Source organism: Apium graveolens, chromosome 1 (genome assembly GCF_009905375.1).
Source record: "Apium graveolens cultivar Ventura chromosome 1, ASM990537v1, whole genome shotgun sequence".
In the NCBI taxonomy this organism is placed as follows: Eukaryota; Viridiplantae; Streptophyta; class Magnoliopsida; order Apiales; family Apiaceae; genus Apium; species Apium graveolens.
This window is the reverse complement of record NC_133647.1, coordinates 23,517,560-23,540,146: the sequence shown is the minus strand read 5'-3', so window position 1 is coordinate 23,540,146 and position 22,587 is coordinate 23,517,560.

Sequence of the window (22,587 nt, the reverse complement as noted above, 5' to 3'; positions counted from 1 at the left end):
TCCTCGTAAACCACTAACCACACATAACTAATAATAAAATAACATACGGCTGACAGAACCCATACACATATTTTATTTAGTTAATAGTTCCATAATTACATATTTAAATAATACGAAAATATGCTAGTCGTTACATCCTTCCCCCCTTAAAAAGATTCAGCCCTTAGAATATGATCTAACTAAACAAACGAGGCTATTTATCAAGCATATATGACTCTAACTCCCCAAGTAGACTCTTCTATTTGAGGATTTATTCAAAGCATACTCACTATATATATATAAACTCATTCCTAAGATCTAGGTTGCAGATTGCTTCTTACACCCTATCTTAATTCAAATCGAGGATATGTTCTTTTGTCCTAAAGTCATAAAACATACTATGAGTATGTTGCAGCTATGGCAACAACGCTAAATCATAGGCGACTCTACCAGATGTTCTCAGTATCTCAAACAGTTTACTATATCTAGAATTCAGCAACCCTTTGGTTTAAACCTATTCAACCCTTCTTAAGATAACACCTTTAATAATACCATCGATCCTATTTCTATCCTTCGTATCCTTTCAATACAAATCCACGTTCTTTCTCTGCCCATTATGAGGTGCTTCACTCTTTTCCAAACCAACTCTACTTCATCCTTGGTGTGCTGAATTAACTTAGGACTTGACAAATTCTTTTCTCTCACTTCACCTTAATAAGGTGGGGTCCCACACTTATGTCCATACAAGACTTAATAATGTGACATTTTAATATTGACATAACAATTATGGTTAGAGGATAACTCCATTATCAGCAAATGACCATCCCAGTTTCCCTTAAAATCCAAAGCACATACTCTCAACATATCTGCTATCAGTTACATTAGCCTTCTACTTTGACCATCCATCTTACGGCTGGTAGGTGATATTCGTCTTCTACGTAGTTCCTAAACATTCCTGGTTACCGACAGTCTTGCTTCAATTCTGATACATCTTGGTATTCCCGGGTAGACAGGGAACTTGAAGTCAGGGGGTCCTCGCCAAACTTCACTTTTCCATTAAGCTACACTAGAAATCTATATTTTTTAGGAAACCTGAACATACTTTTGATATTCTTTTGAGTACAATTTCCTTTCCAGCCAAACTATCCCATCAATTGATTCACTACCTTTTCTTAGCACTTCTTGATTCTTTCCATCACCTCTGGTGGAAAGTTGATCTCATACAATCGCTCCTTATATCTTCTGGCACCTGAATTTCAATTTCCAACTTTTCAAATTCCCTTACCAACTCCTCCGCAAACTTAATGATATTCTATTTTTCTTTTCTACTCAGGACATTTGTCCTTAAATAAACCTTACATGGGTGGTATTTAATCAAGTAATCGTAGCTCATAATCAATTCTGACCAAATGTCATACTTTCAGGGCTTAGGATACAGTTGCTACTTTTCAATCCTTCACGAACGTATCTTCAGGTATTCGACTTGGTCTTTCTTAGTCCTTGAATAGGCGAGGATGTAATCAATAAATACAATTATACTATCCAAGTACTCCTTATACATTATGTTCATTAAACTTTTAAACGCGATTGGTGAATTTGCTAATCCAAATAACATCATCCGAAACTTGCAGTGTCCATATCTCATTCTAACCGCAGTCTTTGCTACATCCTCATACTGGATCTTAAGTTAACCTTTGATAACTAACACGCTATTTTAAATTAGGTCATACAAGTAATCAGTTTTTAATAGGGGTTACTTATTCTCGTTAGTCATCTTGTTAAACTCCCGATAATCGGTACATAATCTCATAATTTCTTCCTTCTTCTTCCATATCATCAATGGTGCATCTCACAATCCTGAAGTTTTTCCTTAACTACTTACTTGATTCTTACTGGCCGTATGATACGGGGCTATTGACACCAGCCCGACTCTGTATAGTAACCAATGAGAGATTCTACTTCATGCTCCGAGGTAATCCTGATAAGACATCCGATGAAACCTTTGGGACTTCACTTGCTATTTGGATTTCTTCCAACTTAGGTGCTTCCTTCTTGATATCCATTACATGTACCTGATATATCCTACATTCTTGCCTTAATAGCTTCTCTGCTCACATGATTGAAAGAAACTTCTTATTTTGCTTTTGTCCACACCAGAAACATTCCCTATTTGCTTTACATACTCCACCATGCCTTTTACCACATTATCTATATTCCGATATATGCAACCTGTCCGACTTGACTTCACTAGAGCTGGCTGAGGTTTTATTAAGCTTGTCTAAAGAAAAACTTTGTCCTCGAAATTCTTTACTCTTACTCCTTCCAACCTTTTTCCGAGACTTCTGACTAGATCCTTCTTGACCTAATGATTCTTCCACAACATCTATATTTCGCTTCTCATCTTCTTTTCTCTAGCGGCTAACTTCCGATCAATCTCAATTACCAAGGCGGCCTGAACTACGAAAGGGTACGTCTTGAGCTGCAATGTCACAACTCCACTACAAATCTCAAACTTCAACCCTTGTTGAAACCTCCTTGCCTTCTGGATCTTCGTGCTTACATACTCAGGAACTAATCGGCCAATTCTGTAAATCTCATCCAATAAACAGGGCCTTCTCCTTCCAACGCGTAAGTGGATTTCCACCAATAAGTTACTTTATTTTTAAGAAAATAACTCGCATAATATGTTTTAAGATCGACACTTACCTGAGTGAGGTTAAATACCTTTTCCATTTCCTTAAACCAATTTCTGGCAACAACAGGGTCCACTTCACCCTTGAACTCTGGGGCTTAACAGAATGAAAGGATCTAAAACTAGTAGTTTGGTTTGGCTCTCTTTGGTGATGTTGCTGCTGAATTTGTTGGATTAACTGCAACTGTTGTTGCTGCTGCTGGCGCAACAAATCTATAATTTCATTTATAGCTGGACCCTCAGCAAAACTACTACTATTTTTCGTAGAATGGGTAGCTTTCTTGGGTGGCATTTTCCTGAAATATAACAAGGAGTTTATTCAAAAACATAACAAGGATGTATAATAAAAATATTACCGTTCAATCGGTGCACCTGTCTCAGGAAAAATGTTGCCCAATAAAATACCCATGTCCTTAATATCAGGGTCCATTTATAATAGAGATCTAGATTACCAGCACTAGCAACAATAGCAATAATGACAGTAGCAGAATCAACAACAGTTAAGAAAAACTGAAATATAAAGAAACTAATCACCGTACCATGGCTGCTTAATACAACAGCAACTGACTAACTTCCCGTCACTACTCAATTACCACATCAACACTAATCTGATATACTACGAGACTTGGCTGGCTATATCAACCACCAATTACATAGAACAAACTGGTAAATCAGGTCAACTTAAGGAATGCTGGACTCTTCTAGGCACTATAGTCCAAATTTCAACCAACCATTCCTCTAAGGATAATTTCTTATCACCCACAAGTAATTTACCAACCACTGAATTACTTTTCCCGAAGCTATAACTCCACTGATAGATTTTTGAACCTTTGCTGCTCCCCTTATTCGTAAATAACATCCTGATATAGGACTTTTGTTCTTCTTGACAGTCAACTCTTATTTGCTTTCAATAACTGAGACTGTATAATCCTAGAGACACTGAATAAATTCATTATCATGGAGTACCAAATGAAATTTCACAATCAAGGGAATCGAATAAGAAGGAACAGGGAAAAGGGGGAGGTATGATTGAGGGCAACCATACAAGTACATAAGATGGCCAGACTTAGTACCGCATAGTTCACAACACACAGTTCGGTGGTGTCCCACCAGACCCTTTGTCACACACAAAAACGGTCAAATCATATGCATTATCTGCCCCAATCAACCTATGGAATCACCGAGGAAAGAAACAATGTTTAGATAGAAAATTCACAAATAGGAAGGGAAATCTAACTGATGATAGATCATCAGAACCTTAAGTTGCTTAATTCGAGCTTTGACTTTCTTACAAAAAAAAATAAGCAACTTATACAAAGGTAAACAATAACTTTGGAAACACAATACGTTTCAAGAAAGGCGTGAAAGGTTCAGGATTAAACAACAGAACTGATCCCCATACTTCACGAAACTTGGCTATCATAGCAGCCACCAACTAATATCATACTATCCGAACTCACCGAGGTCCCATATTCGGTCCAGTAGCATCCATTGACATAAAAATACGATATTTAGAGATCATTGGCATATCTTCAACTGACACATCAAGGGCTGGTCAGAAACTAAATTCTCTCAATTAGACTCGTTTTCTCGAGAAGAAAGCTAGAAATCTCTATTGGACCTTACCAGTAATACGTATACAAAGGAGACATACTCTAGGTTAGGGCAGTTCCAGCAAATCCTCAATAGACGTCAGGGTTACGTCTCCAAAACCCTTGACTGAACTCTTAGACTCACTTCTCTGATGGAGTTGCTGACTTATACCTTTATATAAACCTTTCTACACTCTTTTGACTCTAGTCCTAACCTAAATCAGGGACTCAAACCTGTAGCTCTGATACCAACTGTGACGGCCTCAACCCCGGGGTCAGGAGTTGATGTCACCAACAACAATAATAATAAACATAATATAGTTCAAATCACTAATTATACATAACCACGACCTCTTTTTCCGAGACCTTTTTCAAGGTTTAAGTATGATTTAGGTTACAACTATTACAAAACCGACATACAGCAAACCATCCTGGCACAACTAACTTAATACAACAACTTAATAGACCATCCTTGGTCCAACACAACTACCTCAGAGGTGCCTGACACGAGAGGAACTGAAACTCTGCCCTGACCACTGCGGAAGAATCTCCTAGGCATCTGCAATACATATATAAAACATTATGCAAGGGTGAGCAATCAATTGCTCATCAGTACCACTATATGAACAACAAGTAAAGCAGTTTATGGTAAAACAGGTATATGAACAGAATTCATAACTCGTTAGAAATAAGTAAAACATGTATAAACTGGATATTAAAACTAGCACGCTCTGTAAAATAATAACTTCAGTAGTGTGCTGTGTTCAAATACCAGGGTTTAATTCTAGCATGCCATTTTCATTTTCATTATACAAAAGTCTATTCATATGTATCGAACCATAAAAAGATGGTCAGGGGTACTTGCCTTGCAGTGCTTCATAACTATTCTGATTGACCTTGAACAGAATTGAACGCTTGGCTTTATCGTTTATCTATTTGACTATCCTGGATCCAACTTCAACGCTCAGGTCCTTCGCTTGGAACCTCGATGCGCTTATCAACTGTTCACTAGCTTAACTTTAGTTCGACGTCAACTTTCAGGTCTTCCGACTAAAACCTAAAGAAATCAAAATACTCTTTGTTAGACTTCTAGCTATGTTTGATATAACCTCAATACCAATTCTACCTAACGATATCATAACCCGACTTGTAATTGCACCTCTTAATACAATACACATAGCAATCAGGGTTCACGAACTCAAAATTTGACTCGATATTCATTTTTGGAAAACACATATACTCGTCGCTTTAGGAAACAGGTTGTCAGTTATATTTTACAAAATATTTTATTTATAATTATATAGCTAGATACATTCGACTGGTATTTTTGATATTTTACAGGATACGTGCCCAAAAATCGGACAACTTCTCCTCTGTTTATCGGACTACCCGTCGAAACAATTCGACGTCAAGTCAACAACAACAACCACGCGATTCCATAATCTAGAATTTCACAAATCCTAACCGCAATCACAATTTATTTCAAGCACAATTCAATAATTACAACTCACAATCCAATAACCTCGAATAAAAAATATTCAACTACTATTTCGCATCGAACTTCCAATTAAAATTCACTGTCGGCTTGCCGAGGCTCATCGGCGATGGCGGTAAAACCTGGAAGTACCCAATTCGGATTCCAATCACGGGTTCCGCCGATCAATAAAAATTCAAATAATTACAATTTCGATATCGAATAATCATCACAATTTTTATTCAAATTTCCCAAAATAATTCGAATAATGCTACAATAATCATCGAATTAATTTTCATCAAAAGAAATCAGTTCTAAAATCTGAAATTTGTACCAACCCTCCAGCTCACGCACACGCGCGTGGCCGGAAAAAGAAACAACGACCAGGAAGGAAATGAAACCAACATGCAATAATGCATTCAAATGATATACACACAAAACGTATGTATATATATAGTCAAGCGGCAGTGAAATTGGAGCCAGCCACCTGATAACGAAGATGGCAGCCGGAATTTCAAGGCGGTGAGCAGAGTTACAGACGGCGGCGCAACCACAGGAAACAACCACAGGAGGGGGAAGAAGAAACAACAGGGAAGAACCACAGCTTATTCACGGGGAGAAAACACCCAGAGAAAAAAAAGAGATCGAGATTGACTCGAGAGAGATAAGAGGATTGGGTCTGTGTGTGTGTTTATGTTTTTGTTTTTCTTTTTCTTAACCCTCTCTGCAGATGATACGTAATAGGGAGGTTATAGAAATTGCATGCGTGTCTAAATATTGACACATAAACCTCACTGATTGTGAGCCTAAATTTGTATCGTATTTAATCTTTTAACGGTACAACATTGTGAAGAATTATTAATCCAAATAATTAAAAAATAATATTAAAATTCTCAAAATATTCTAAAACTAATAAAATTGAATTTTCGTAAATTTTTAAATAATTTTTGATTCGCGCTACATACCCACAATTCACAATTAACGAACCGAACTGCATTAAAACAAATTCAGAATGTCACGAAAATAGTCTTAAAATGTTATAAATAACCCGAAGTTTATAAAAACATAAATTTCATACCCGCAATTTATACCCGCTTTTCTCAATCAAACGGATCAATGTGTGGGTGAAATTAATCCCAAAAATTCCCAAACTAATTTTAAAATTCTCGAAATATTCCAAACTTAAATAAATATGAGTTTCATAATTTTTGAAGAATTTTGTAATTAAATACAGATTTTAAAAATAAAGGGAATCAGAAAATCATACAGGGCTAAATAATTGATGACATATTGATTTCTAAATTTCATAAAATCCCCAAAATAATTATTGAAATTATGAAACAATAAAAAAAAATTTAGAGACATTCCAAATATTTATGCAAATAAATTTGTATTGAATCCACTTTTAAAGGTAATAACGAGACAGTACAGCTCAACAAACAGTTGTACAAATAATCCTCGTAAACCACTAACCACACATGACTAATAATAAAACAACATACGGCTGACAGAACTCATACACATATTTTATTTAGTTAATAGTTCCATAATTACACATTTAAATAATACAAAAATACGCGTGTCCTTTCAATACTTCTCAATGTAATACAAGTTTGGATTTCTCGACATAGGTCAAACTTGGATTATATCAGAGTTTAGATATAAACTCCGATGGACATAACAATATGGCTCTTCTACACTTCATGATATTGAAGTTAGACTTTTCTACAACTTTATTGGTCTTTTATCTTCAATTTTCCGCTTGAATAATCTTCATTTGAACTTCTTCCAAATTGATTTATTCTATAACTATTATGCACAAGACTGTTGCATGAGAAACTCTAAGGTCTTATAAAATTATGAGCTGTCAAAGATAAAATTATAAACTCAGTATCAGTGTTTATTGGTTCTAAATAAACACTAATATCTCAATAAATCATTATAAGTATTTATCAATCTTTTTCAGAAACCAAATAACTGTTGTTACATGATCATTTCTCCTATTCTGAAGAATGTCACATATGACTTTTAGAACACAAAGCTGGGTGAAAACTCAACATCCCTAAAGTTATAGTTTACAAGCTTCCTAAAGTCAGCAAGTCATGATAACCTCTAGTGATTATGAGAGGCTCCCCCTATTAAGATGCTCCCCTGAGTCTGATGCTCTCCCTATGCTAATAAAGAACAAGCACATGTAAAGTTTATATGAATCAGCTTCTGATGTGATTCTTTTCTAAATGCTTTACATACCTTGGAATTTCAGCATTTATGCAGGTATCCTCAAGGCTTACTATAACTTCAACTTTTTCAGCTTCATTTATCATTTCATAATTATATAAGAATTTAGCAAAGCTCTTCCAAAGTCAGCATTTCTTCAATAAAGATTTATTGAAGACTCGTCATTCATTCCTAGTCTGCATTGCAGATTGACTTCTCATCAGGATGACAAGTTTTAAATTCTCATAATGTCGTCTCCTCTGTTAAACTCTTGATGTCATATCCAAGGTTTACAAATGCCCTAGCTTCTTCTTTCTCCTTTGTGATATCAAGGTTATCACCTTCACTTTCTTCTGCCCTGCAAATGCTTTAGTATAGGCATAGACATTACTTTTGTTGATCTTTACTTTTCCGTTCATGTCAGGTTTGACATTCTTAGCAGTGCTCTGTTTGGTCTTAATAGATTTCACATTATATTTTATTACCGGTTCCTTTTCTGAATCAGTAGTTGCATCCTTATTGGTATCATCTTTATCAATCAGTTGTTGTTTTATGACCATATAATAGTTATCAAATTAAACTTCTAATTTCTTGAAGATGGGCTTCTCAATATTTTGTAAAAACCTTGGGAACTTCTCTCTTAATAGAAGTTTTCTTGTTTTTGTTGGATGCACCCTTCTTCTTCTTTGGCTCAGAGTAATAAAATCCAATGACAACTTTCTCATTTATAATTCTTTAACATTAAGCATTAACCAGTTCAGTAGAGTTCTTATAGCTTTAAGCTTGAGCTTATTAGAATCAAGTTGCTCTCCCAAAGCATTTTCAATGATAACAGCACACTCATGCATGTTCCTTAGATACTCTACTTCTTGCTTAATGCTTTCAAACTGAGCTAATCTAAGCCCTAGTTCATCATTTACTTTCATCAGTTTAGCATTATTAGGGTTGAGTTTAATAATTTCGTCATTCACAGCAGTTAAAATAGTATGAATTAAACATTTCAGCACTAAGCTTCTCAATAGTTGACTTATATTCAGAGGTAGTCATATTAATACCAGTGAGAATTGGTACCTGACTGGAAGACTCTCCAACATATTCTGATCTGGCCATCAAAGCAAGGTTCCCATATTCACATTTCTATTCATCATCTGTGTCATCCAAGTATCTACCTTGAACAATATAAGCCTTACTCCTCTCCTCCTTGAGCAATTCATCGTACTTGGCTTCTAGCTCCAAGTAGGCCTTTTCCTTTTTGAGCTGTTTTGGCCCTCTGCACTTAATGGAAAAATGGACAAGCTCATCAGAGTTAAAGCATCTGATTTTAGACTTGTCTGCACTTCCTTCCTTGTAACTAGTCTTCTTCATAATTTTTCTCTCCTTAAATCCACTTCCTCCTTCATCAACTCTTGTTCTCAATGGCCGTTTCTTCTTGAACCTTAGATTCAAAAACTTTTTTGCCATAAAACCCATTGATTTGTTGTCCATCTTCTCAATTTCTTCCATTGTGTAGAACTCATCTTCACCAATATCCTCTTTACAACCCTGGTCATTATCAAACTCAGATCTCTTCAATCTTCACTTTTCTTGATGACCGTACCTTCTTCTTCTAGATCTCATCTCCAACCAACAGAGCACAAGCAGTGTTAGCCATTACACCCTTCTTTGCATGCATAGATCTTTTCTGAAACAACTCTAATTCATAAGTCTTCAATACTCCATACAACACATCAAAGCTTGTCTTGGATAGACCTCTTAGTAAATAAAATTTGTTTCTAAATGATCTGGGAGTGTAATCAAGAACTTCCTGTTCAGCTCATTGGTCTCATAGATTTTTCCATGAAGCTTTATATCATTTGTCAACCTGTTGAATCTCTCAAACACCTCAGCGATGCCCTCATTTTGCTTTGCCATGAAGGCTTCATATTGAGAAGTAAGGATCTACTTCCTGTTCTCCCCCACTTCTTCAGTGCATTCAAATAAAACCTGTAAATGATCCTACGTAAGTTTGGCACTACCCAGATTAAACATCCATCCAAAGCCACTTTTTCTTTTTTAGTCCCAGTGTATAGTAATAGATATTTTGGGATAAAACTTCTTGGTATGGTTGTTGTTACTTTAGTGGATTTAGGTGTTAGGTCACACACACTGTAGAAGGGGGTTGAATACAGTGTTTATCATAATCAAATCGAATTAAAGAACACAAGTAACAGAAAACAAGCTTTATTAAACTCTGTTACAATATGGAACTGTCTTCTCTCAGTGATGAACAAATATCACGAGAGCTGCTAGGGTTACAATGAATATTATTCTCGATAATGATAACATTTATAGTGTAAACCCTATGTCTGTGTTTATATACTACACAGTTACAAGATAATCGCTAATTGATATGGAATATAATTCTGCTTCCTAAAATATATCAATCAGATATCTTTTCTTCCAAGTATTCTATTCTTCATAGAATTCCTTCTTCATGCATATCTCTTCTTGCGTTTGTCTTGATCTTCTTTCCTTTCAATCAGCCGCCTTCCTTATCTGAAAGTCTCCTTAAGTCCTGATATTATCTCATGATAAATATCTCCTGATAACTTAAGTTCTGACCACTTAAGTTCTGACCACTTAAGTTCTGATATCTTAAGTACTGACTTCAATATAAGTGTTGATTTCCTGTTAAGTATTGATTTATCCTGTTTAAGTAAGATTTGAAAACTAAACACAAATCATATTAGACATGACATTATCAAATATATCTAACAATCTCCCCCTAATCAGTCTGATTCTGAGTAACCTATTAGCTTGACTGCATTAGTTTGGAAAACTTCTTGCAAAGTCTGTCATTTGTAGAACCAAAAATGATATCATCAACATATATTTGCACCAAAAGTAAGTCCTTTCCATGATTGAGGTAGAACAGTGTTTTGTCAATAGTTCCTCTGTTATATCCACTTTCCAGAAGAAACTGAGCTAAAGTCTCATACCATGCTCTTGGAGCTTTCTTAAGGCCATAAAGTGCTTTATTAAGCCTGTAGACATGATTTGGAAGTTTGGAATCTACAAAGCCTGGAGGTTGTCAACATATACTTCCTCTTCCTATTCTCCATTGAGAAAAGCACTTTTCACATCCATTTGAAAGACAGTAAACTTTTTGTGAGCAACATAAGCCAAAAATATCCTTATGGCTTCCAATCTAGCAACTGGTACAAATGTTTCATCATAATCAATTCCCTCCTATTGAGAATATCCTTTTGTAACCAGCCTTGCTTTATTCCTTGTAATTATGCCATCACTATCAGTTTTGTTTCTGAACACCCACTTTGTACCAACAAAAGATTTGTTCTTTGGTCTTGGCACTAGGGTCCAGACTTTGTTTCTTTCAAATTCATTTAACTCTTCCTGCATTGCTTGCACCCAATCAGCATCTTGAAGAGCTTCTTCCACTTTCTTTGGTTCAGTCTGAGAAAGAAAAGAATTATAAAGACATTCATTTGATGTAGCTGTTCTAGTTCTGACACCTGCATCAGGATTTCCAATAATTAAGTCAGGTGTATGTGATTTAGTCCACTTCCTTGCAGATGGAAGGTTTTCTCTAGAACTGGATGCTCCCCCATGATCCATGCTGTCTTCATCAACATTTTCTGATGCTCCCCCTGAAATTATGCTCTCTAAGTTGGATCCTTCAGAATTTGAGTTCCTAGAATTATCAGAATTTGGCTCATCAGAACTTGATGAATCAGAACTTGAAGAGCCAGTTGTAGGTTCTGATACTTCTTGAGATGTGGTTGTATCTTCAGTATGCTCCCCCTGCACAGGTGCATCTTCCTTTGGCGTAGTCACCACAGTTTCAATAACATCAGAGTTTAATCCATCAAAGTTTGCAGTATCAGGATTTAGAATGTCAGGATTTAGACTGTCAGGATTTACAGTATCAGAATTTAAATCTTCATTTTCAAATCTCAGCTGATCATGATCATTGAGATCTTCAAGTCCAGTAATCTTCTTATCATCAAAAGACACATTAATAGATTCCATGACAACACTTGTTCTTAAATTGTAGACTCTAAAGGCTTTTGTGGAAAGTGGATATCCAACAAAAATTCCTTCATCAGCTTTTAGATCAAATTTGGATAGCTGTTCAGGATGAGTCTTAAGAACAAAACACTTGCATCCAAATACATGAAAATACTTCAGATTTGGCTTCTTTTTCTTCACCATCTCATATGGTGTCTTTCCATGCTTGTTAATGAGTGTTGCATTCTTAGTGAAACAAGCAGTCTGCACAGCTTCAGCCCAAAAATAGGTTGGTAGCTTTGCTTCATCAAGCATAGTTCGTGCAGCTTCAATAAGAGTTCTATTATTTCATTCAACAACTCCATTTTGTTGTGGAGTTCCAGGGGCATAAAATTCCTGCTTTATTCCATGGTCTTTGCAGAACTCTTCCATGATCAAATTCTTGAACTCAGTGCCATTATCACTTCTTATAATCTTTACAGAATCTTTGACCAATTTATCCAGTTGCTTGACATGATCAATCAAAATAGATGCAGTTTCACTTTTTGTGTGCAAGAAATATACCCATGTATATCTGGTGAACTCATCCACTATGACCATAACATATTTCTTCTTTGCAATATACATGACATTCACTGGACCAAATAGATCAACATGTAGTAGGTGATAAGGCTAAAGAATTGATGATTCAGTCTTGCTCTTGAATGAAGATTTTCTTTGTTTAGCCTTCTGACATGAATCACAAAGGCCATCAGGAGCAAATACTGATTTTGGCAGTCCTCTCACAAGATCTTTCTTGACTAGTTCATTTATATTGTTGAAATTTAAATGAGAGAGTTTCTTGTGCCAATTCCAGCTTTCTTCAATTGATGCTCTACTTAACAGACAGATTGCAGAACCATCAATAATTGTTGAAAGCTTGGCTTCATAAATGTTACCATACCTATATCCTTTCAGAACAACTTTTCCTGTAGATTTACTTACAAGTTCACAGTGTTCTTCAAAGAAATCCACATGATAACCTCTGTCACAGATTTGACTACCACTCAGCAGATTGTGTTTAAGTCTTGAGACCAGAGCTACTTTTTCAATGATGACATTCCCCAGATTGATATTGCCATATCCCAAAGTTTTTCCAATGTTTCCATCTCCATAAGAAACACTTGGGCCAGCTTTCTCCACAAAGTCAGATATTAGGGCTTTATTTCCAGTCATATGTCCTGAACATCCACTGTCCAGAACTAGGATGTTTTTCCTGTTGCCCTGCAATCACAAAGACCATTAATGATTAGTTTTAAGGACCCAGACTTGCTTGGATCCTTTGGCCTTATTAAGTTTGTTAACATTTGCAGCGGATTTAGCATCAGAGTTTATGTTAACATTTTTCTTATCAGCATTTACACTATCAGACTTTGTATCATAACTTACACTAGAAGGAACAATGCTAACTTTCTTTAAAGAAGGTTTTATTTGATAATAATCATAGTACAAACTATGATATTCCTTACAAGTATAAATGGAATGCTATAAACTTCCACAATGAAAACAAGGATTTTGTGGCTTATATCTAACAGACTGACTCTTAACTCCTGACTTTGAAGGTAAGGAGTTTATGCTCTTATTTTTCCTACAAAAAGAAGCCAGATGGTTAGAATTTCCACAGTTATGACATGTTTTTCTAGGAGCATTAGAAACAGGCTTATAATCATTACTTTTATTCACACCTTCCTTTCCATTCCTATTTTTCCTAGGTGACTTTACCTTGTTTACATTCTTAACATCTTTCAGCTTATGCTTAAGCTGCTTCTTTGTTATTAAGCCTATGTTTACTTCAGTTGGCTTACCCTGTTTTGGTTTGTCAGAAGTTAATTTGTCTTTAACTTCTGATTTATCAGTATCAGACTTTACAGCTACAAACTTAACAGGTTTTACCTTTGGCTTTTGTTTAACAACTATAGGCTCAATTTCTACAGTTTCTTTATCATTCTTATCATCTCCATAACTTAAGCCCTCTTTCCAGTTTCCACTACTTAACAAATTCTGAGTTGTTCTACCAGAGTTATTCCAAGTCCTGATAATCTCTCTTTCCTTTTCTAACTCAGTTTTTAGAGATTCATTCATTTTAAGTACTTCATCCCTAACATAGAAAGCATCATCTCTATCTTTCTGAGTTTGATGGAACATGACTAATTCTTTTTCTAAATAATCATTCCTCTTTTTACAAGCAAGATTTTCAGAAGTTAATCGTTCACATGTTAAAGTTTGATCTCTATAACTAATGAACATGGTTTTAAGATATCTTCTCAACTCATTAATATCATTAGTATGAAAGGCATAAGTAGTTTCAGGTACCTTTAACTCAGCAGCATCAGAACTGCTATCAGCATTTGCCATCAAGGCATAGTTCTCCTCACTTTCAGAATCTGAAGTGTCTGTCCAGCTTTTCTTCTTTGTGACAAGAGCCTTGCCTTTGTCACATTTCACTTTCTTGCAATCTGGAGATATGTGGCCTTTCTCACCACAGTTGTAGCATTTGACATTTGTGTAATCTCCTCTGTCAGACTTCCCTCCTTTGCCTTCAGATTTTCTGAAACTCTTCTTATCAGAACTTGAACCTTTCCTGGAAAACTTCTTTCCCATCCTAAATTTTCTGTATACAATCCTTGTGATTCCTTTCACCATAATAGCACACAGCTTCATCATCTCTTCATCAGCATCCATCTCAGGTAAGCTTTCAGTTTTTGAGTCATCATCACTATCAGAACTTGATGACTCAGTATCAGACTTTATGATGAGAGCTTTTCCCTTGCCTTTCCTTGAGGTAGCTGCTTTGGGGGATTCCTCCTCAGCCTTAAGAGCAATTGTCCTTGACTTTCCTCCTTTCTTCTTGCTTCTTTGTTCCATCTCAAGTTCATGAGTCTTGAGCATCCCATAAATTTCATCAAGAGTTATTTCTTCAAGATTATAGTTGTCTCTTATAATTGTGGCCTTCAAATCCCAACTTTCAGGAAGAGCTAACAGGAATTTAAGGTTTGAATCTTCAAGATCATATTCCTTATCAACTAGTGACAAATCATTCAAGAGTTTGACAAATATGTCATATAAATCAGTCAATGACTCTTTAGGCTTTGAGTCAAAGTGTTCATACTCTTGAGTGAGTATAGTCTTCCTGTTCTTCTTAATTGAATCAGTTTCCTGGCATCTTGTCTCCAAGGCATCCCATATCTCCTTTGCAGTCTTACAGTTAATTACCCTGTTTGACATTACATTATCAATGGCACTATGCAGCAAGTGTCGTACCTTAGCATCCTTAGCAATTGATGCGATATCTTCAGCAGTGTAATCACTTTTCTCCTTTGGTACAGACTTTGCTGCTTCACCTGCAACTGCAACTGCGAGTTTGGTTGGCTTGTGTGGTCCTTCATTGATTCTGTCAAGATATTCTGGATATGTAGCTTCCAGAAACATAGACATCCTCACCTTCCATATGGGATATTCAGATGGTTTTAGTATGGGAACTCTAATAGTCTCATATCGACTATGGATTTGAGTCTTTGGAGGTTCTTCAGTTTTGGTGGACTTGGTTGGAGTTTCTGCTTTAGACATGATTGTTTCTGGATCTTAAACTATTTGTGTGTTAACAGATCTGCTCTGATACCACTTGTTAGGTCACACACACTGTAGAAGGGGGTTGAATACAGTGTTTATCACAATCAAATCGAATTAAAGAACACAAGTAACAGAAAAAAACTTTATTAAACTCTGTTACAATATAGAACTGTCCTCTCTCAGTGATGAACAAATATCACGAGAGCTGCTAGGGTTACAATAAATATTATTCTCGATAATGATAACACTTATAGTGTAAACCCTATATCTGTGTTTATATACTACACAGTTACAAGATAATTGCTAATTGATATGGAATATAATTCTGCTTCCTAAAATATATCAATCAGATATCTTTTCTTCCAAGTATTCTATTCTTCATATAATTCCTTCTGCATGCATATCTTTTCTTGCATTTATCTTGATCTTCTTTCCTTTCAATCAGCCGCCTTCCTTATCTGAAAGTCTCCTTAAGTCCTGATATTATCTCCTGATAACTTAAGTTCTGACCACTTAAGTTCTGATATCTTAAGTACTGACTTCAGTATAAGTGCTGATTTCCAGTTAAGTACTGATTTGTCCTATTTAAGTAAGATCTGAAAACTAAACACAAATCATATTAGACATGACATTATCAAATATATCTAACATTAGGGATCTCGGTTTGAGGAATAAAGGGACCAAACTTCAAGATTTCAAGATATAGAGGGTTTGAGACTTTGATGAACAAAATCATCTTTTTCTTTCAATCAACATATTGCTCCATGTCAAATATTGGGATATTGATACTGCTTAGTTTTTTAGAACTCATGTTCTTGAAAGATCTTTGATTGTTTGTTTATTTACAGTCCGTTCTAATACCACTTTATAGGGAACAAGGAACCGAAAACTAGGGAGAGGGGTGAATGACTAGTTTGAGATTTTCAAACTATTTTCTTTAAAATTGGAAACAATAACAAAATAAATGAGCTATTATAACTGAAAGTAAGTAAAGGCACGAGATTTTTATCAATTCACTTTATATAAGATATAAAATAATTGTGCTATAGCTCCCAAGAAAAACAAAGATTTTTTTTCTTAGCTTCTACTCAAGAACAGGTTCCTGAGTTGGATTACAGAGATAGAAAATATTACAATAAGTTTTTCTCATTAATTTTGCATAACTAAAGATGGGAGGAGCACAATATTAATATTGCCTTGTACTATCCTGAATGCTCATCCATTTATAGCAAATAATCCGTATATGCTAGGGGACACGTAGTAGCCTTTTTAGGGCCACCTCTTTTCTGTTATTCGCCGCCCCTGATCATTTTCTATTTGCCTTGTTTTTTTCTCCAAGTTTTGCTGTAGTTTTGACATACATCAGTGGACTACCTCCATGTACAAGATGTTGTTGTTATTTGTTTCTTCATTTCTGGTAATTTGTACCCTCATTTGTCTTGTTGTGAAGAGGTCGAGTGAAGATATCATGAACTCCATTAGATTTGAATGTGTTATTAGAGTTTACTTTGGATTTCTCAATGTAGTGTAATTCCACAGTTCACTGTTCAACATTTTTCTTGACTTCCTGGTGTAATACAGAATCATACTTCTCGATGTGGTACACGTTTAAACTTCTCAACATAGGCCAGAATTGGACTATATTAGAGTTTAGCTGTAAACTCTGATGGACTTCACGATATAGCTATTCTCGACTTCACGTTACTAAACTTAGACTTTTGTACAACTTTATTGGTCTTCTATCTTTAGTTTGTTGCATGAACAATATTCATTAAACTTCTTCTAAATTTATTTATTCTATAACTATTATGCACAAGATTATTACATGAGAAACTCTAAGCCCTTATAACATTATGAGCTGTCTAAAATACAATCAGGACAGTACATTGAAACATATCACTAAGACAAATCGTAAACACCATTTGTTTATACAAAGTAAATATTGTAAATTGAGTTGGATTGTTATGATGGTATACATATGTCATATACCTAACACCATTTCTTAATTCAGTATCATAAACCATAACCAAATTAATAATCAACTTATAATATTTACCTTAAGCGTCCGATTTTTTTTGAGATTTTGAAAAAGTAGAATTGAGAAATAGCAAGGCCTTAACGTGTAATAGGGATAGAGGTTGAGAAGAACCACAACATTAATATGACTTTTAATGGTTAAGACCAGCAAGGAGTTACCAATGAATATTTTTTTAATATAAAATAATGATAGGAAAAAAATAAAAAGAAAATTAATATAAAAGCAAGAATAATGGATTATAAATATAAAGAGGATAGGGGTAAAGATGTGGGGAGAGAAGGCGAAGGAATAAAAAACAGTGAAAGGGTAGGCGGAAGATGGTGGTACTTTTTTGACCCTCATTCGACTAAATCCACTACTTGTGGTTTTTGAAACATATGTTAGTGTAGAGATTAATATTAGTTGGAACAATTAGTCTTTATCAATAGGAACATGAATTTATGGATTAAGCAATCCAATATAAACGGTAAACTACAACATTTAGAGTTGATGTTGCCATTGATTTTTGTTGGATTTGCCATACTTATTTTAGCTAATACAATATTATCATTTTTGTGTTTTTTAGACATCAAAAATCTATTGATCAAGGTTCTAAGTGTGGTTATATTGTTGTAGGTATGAGAATGTGTTACCATATTTTTCAATTAAAAAATTATTTCTGAAATGACATGTGGGCCCTACCTGTGTGGACCCATTTTTGCTAGCGTGGCACTAGTGGGACCATAAGTGTTGATATGGCACGTGGTCCCCATCGGTGCCTTTGAATTTTTGGGCCTGAAACTGCATATTTCAAAACTAAAATAACATTTTTTTATTGTAATAGGTTGTTTATGGTGTAGTGAAGGAAGATTTAATTTCGTAAAAAAATAAATAGTACCTACATATGTAGGAAAAGAGAGCAGAACAACTATTTGCTGGTCTTCCTCAATGTTTAATTCTCTTAATCTATTTTTTTTAACAAATAAATCTTGTTTTTTTCATAAATTCTCTTTATAATTAAATGTTTTAACTATTGAATTAATAAAAATTATTTGATGACAGGGTAGAAAGTAAGGTTGAATGTTCCGCACAGTGTCCGTCAACCGAACCCAATTTCGGTGGAGGCGTAGATTGTAAAGGAGAAGATGATATTATCTTCAACAATAAATGTCGTCGCCGTCGTGATCCTCGGATTTGTGTGAACATAATCGATCACAATAAGAATTCTTCAAGCAACAAAAAATCTTGAAGACATCATTGAATTGACGAAACCACATTAAAACTTTACTTTTATGAAACTATTCATTTTTAATAAAGGTACAACATTATGCTTGCAGTATAAAATTTAAAGTTGAAACTTTTAAATTTCATGGACTCTTTATAGTCAAAGCATGGAATTGTTTTAACTTAAAATCCATTGCAGCCAATGAAAATGATGAGTGAAATAATTCTATATGTAAACATCAAAATTTGAAAGTTATCAAATTGACAATATTAGGGAATGTTAATTGTATTTCGAATGAGTAACCAAACACTTTTAGTTTTATATGGCTTTAAATGTACAATATTGTGAATATCTTTAAATTTGTTTATTTAATTTTTTGAGCATTTATGGTGTGTGTATTATCAGTCTCAAAAAATGTAAAAGTTTTTAGTATGTTAAGTTACTACTTTTCCTAAAATGGACGTGAACTTCTTTTCTTTAAAAAGAAACAATGACGTTGTTTGAGGATTTGATTGTTTTTAAATTTGGATTGAATACAAAACAATACAAGGTTTGTAGACTTCAAAAGCCATCCATTCTATAGAAGGAAAATGAATGGTTTTAGGTGGAAATCAAAATTTTCAGTATCAATTAGATGTGTCTATTAGAGAGTATATGGAGGAAGACAATTCTCAAATTCATGATTTTCCTTACTAGTCTTTTTAAACATAAAAAAATAGTGTTAGGTTGAAGGCTTACTAAGATCTTATATAATATTTCTTAGACTTTTCCTCTCTCGAAAGACTATTTTAGTTTATAGAGGGGATCAGGGACTTCCATCTTTATGGCAATAGTTAGTCGTTGTGTCTATAGCTAATTATTGGGAACATAAAGATGTTTAGTTTGTTAATATGTCGAATATCCTAAAACCATACCAATTCTTCTAAAATCCTGAAGTTTTGATGTTATGAGTACGAATTACCATAATTTATATCATAAATTCCTAACTTGAAAGTCAAATTTTAGATCGAATAATAGATCACGGTTCCCTATAATTGGGACCATAGTTTACCTCCATATCTCGAATACCCATCTTTGGGGCAATAACTTAGTTTTTTGTCCATAATTCATAAAATATGATAATATTGAGGGTTAGAGGTGTTGGATTCTATGCATAAAAAAACCAAATAATGCGAAAAACCATTATAAATTCGGAATAAAAATGAAACCCTCCGTAGGATTCATGTGAAAACAAAAGATTTAATTCGGAGATTAAAATTAAATACCTAAAGAAGCTTTAGTAATTCATTAATAATGGAGATCCAAAACTTGTTTAATCACCACGCATCCCGCACTCAAGAATGCTTGAATTCAAGAATTAGATGTAAATTAGCACAAAATCATTTTGTTCTTCCTCTCCATCTATTCTCTCTTGGTGGTTAGAGTTTTTTTAATAAAAGGTCTTATAATTAAAGTATGCCACAAGAGATATTATACATCGAGTAAAAAAATGAATTATAACTAATTATAAGTTATTATTATTTAGAAATTACTATTTGTATTATAATTAAGTCTCACTTTATTATTTAACAACTGAATTTATGAATTAGTATTCATAAATTCGAATATCATTATTTGTCTACTCAATTAAGTCATACTTAATTATTATTATTATATATCGAATTACTTTAATTTAATTTTAATTTCAATTAAAATTAAATAATCATTCTAGCGATCTTTGTATTTAACACAATATATTATTATTACATTGGGTACAACTTTTAAATATAATATATAATCACAAACAAATGAGTGGCATCTAGTAATATATCATTGCTACCCAAGTAATTATAATTAAATAGGTGATTCTATTAAACCTTTAGAAAATAATGTTCCATGTAATTTAATTACTTTAACCACATATTATAGATTGAACATATATTTAAGTAGTGGTCTGGTTAATCTATAATATAATCATTCCTCAAACATAGGAGGGTTAGATCTCATCTAAACCATTCATATTTATGATACAGTTCATAATATACCCAATATGTACTTTTATCATTATCTGGTCAAATGTAACTTTTAGTGTAATAATTAAAATATATAAATTCTCATATAAAAATTTAATGTTTCAGGATTAGAGATCATTACATTATTATCATTGTGAGAATTACTTATGACACTTTTAACACATAAAATCTCACAAAAGATCAATCCAGCATCACACATATAATCACTGAGATGTGAACATCAGTCAACTGACATACTAGTCTTTATGCATGATTATTTTCCCTTAATAATAATGCTCGGAATATCAATATTATTCTCATAATCTCATTTCTAAGTCACGTCCTTAGAGATACTGAATTCATATCATATTTCAAGGAAATTTATTAATCTAACAATTATATCACAGTAAATAAAGATATAATAAAATAAAAGGGAATAATTGATTGAAAATATTTATTTATAATCCAGATATCTTTAACTAAAATATAATAGTGTTGACTCTAGGGCAAAAATACTAACATGATATAGTCCGACTCGAGAATTTTTTAACTAGAGCTCTAATATCATGTTATTGTAGCATTCCTAAAAACAATTAATGTGATATTTTTATTAAAAAATGATGAAAATAATTTATATTTGACATATTTCGCAAAGTAGAGTAGTACTCTCTAAAATGCTTGTCACGCAAGAACCATCAACTCAAATGGTTGATATATATGTTGAGTAGGAGCAAGATCCGTAAGTGAAGAGTTTTGAGCATTAAACACAACGCAAAAAACATAAAAAAATAAAGCAAAAAAAATACCATCCAAATGATCCATGTGAAAATAAAATATTTAATTCAAAGATTACGAATAAATACGTTAAGAAATTTTAATAGCTTTATTGTGATGGGAAAAAGCCGGTCCGATTTAACCATTTATCATGCTCTCACGATCTACGTATCTACACAAATGTTTATTCTTCAAAAACTGGTCCTTTCTCCTCTTTTTTCTTGCTCTAAAAGGTTTAATAATAAAACATTAATATTTAAAATCATCTTATATATATGAGTTTCGTAATTCTAATTCTAATCAAATATAATTAACACTAATCTAAAATATAATTAATTAAGTCTCACGTAATTAAGTAATTATAAATTCCAGAATTAGTTTAAGTAATTCTTACTTTTTTATATATTCAATTAATTAAGTCATACATAATTAACATTATAAATAAAATGACTTATTTATTTAATTTAAGTTCACAATTTATTTAGTTTTTCTCCTTTTTTGTGTATTACCATGTAGGTAAAGAGTATGTTTGCAACAATGTAATATATAACTTAAATTTTTAATAATCATCATCTAATAATACAACATTATCACCCAAGTTATATTAAAGAAAATTGGTGATTCGAATAAATCTTTCATGATTAATGTTTTGTTTCATTCATAATAGATTAAACTCAAGGCATGTATTGTATCATCCTCGTCATAATTAATCTTTATATGACCTTTCTAGGAAAAAGAGTTGGTGATTTATTTAATAGCGATCCACACATCAAGATACACAAAAAGGACAACGGTCATAAGGTGATCTCTAAAGGTAAGAACTTTAAACAATACTTACTAAGTTAGGGGCCATCAAATTATATGATCCCTATACTTTTTTATCGTGTAATTATAAACATATACTTATCCTTGGCCTTAATATACTGTCTTACGTAAGTTTATATTCTTAGGCTTTTGCGTAGACTATATATATAACTAAATATCTGATACCTACTCGGTGACGCCCCCG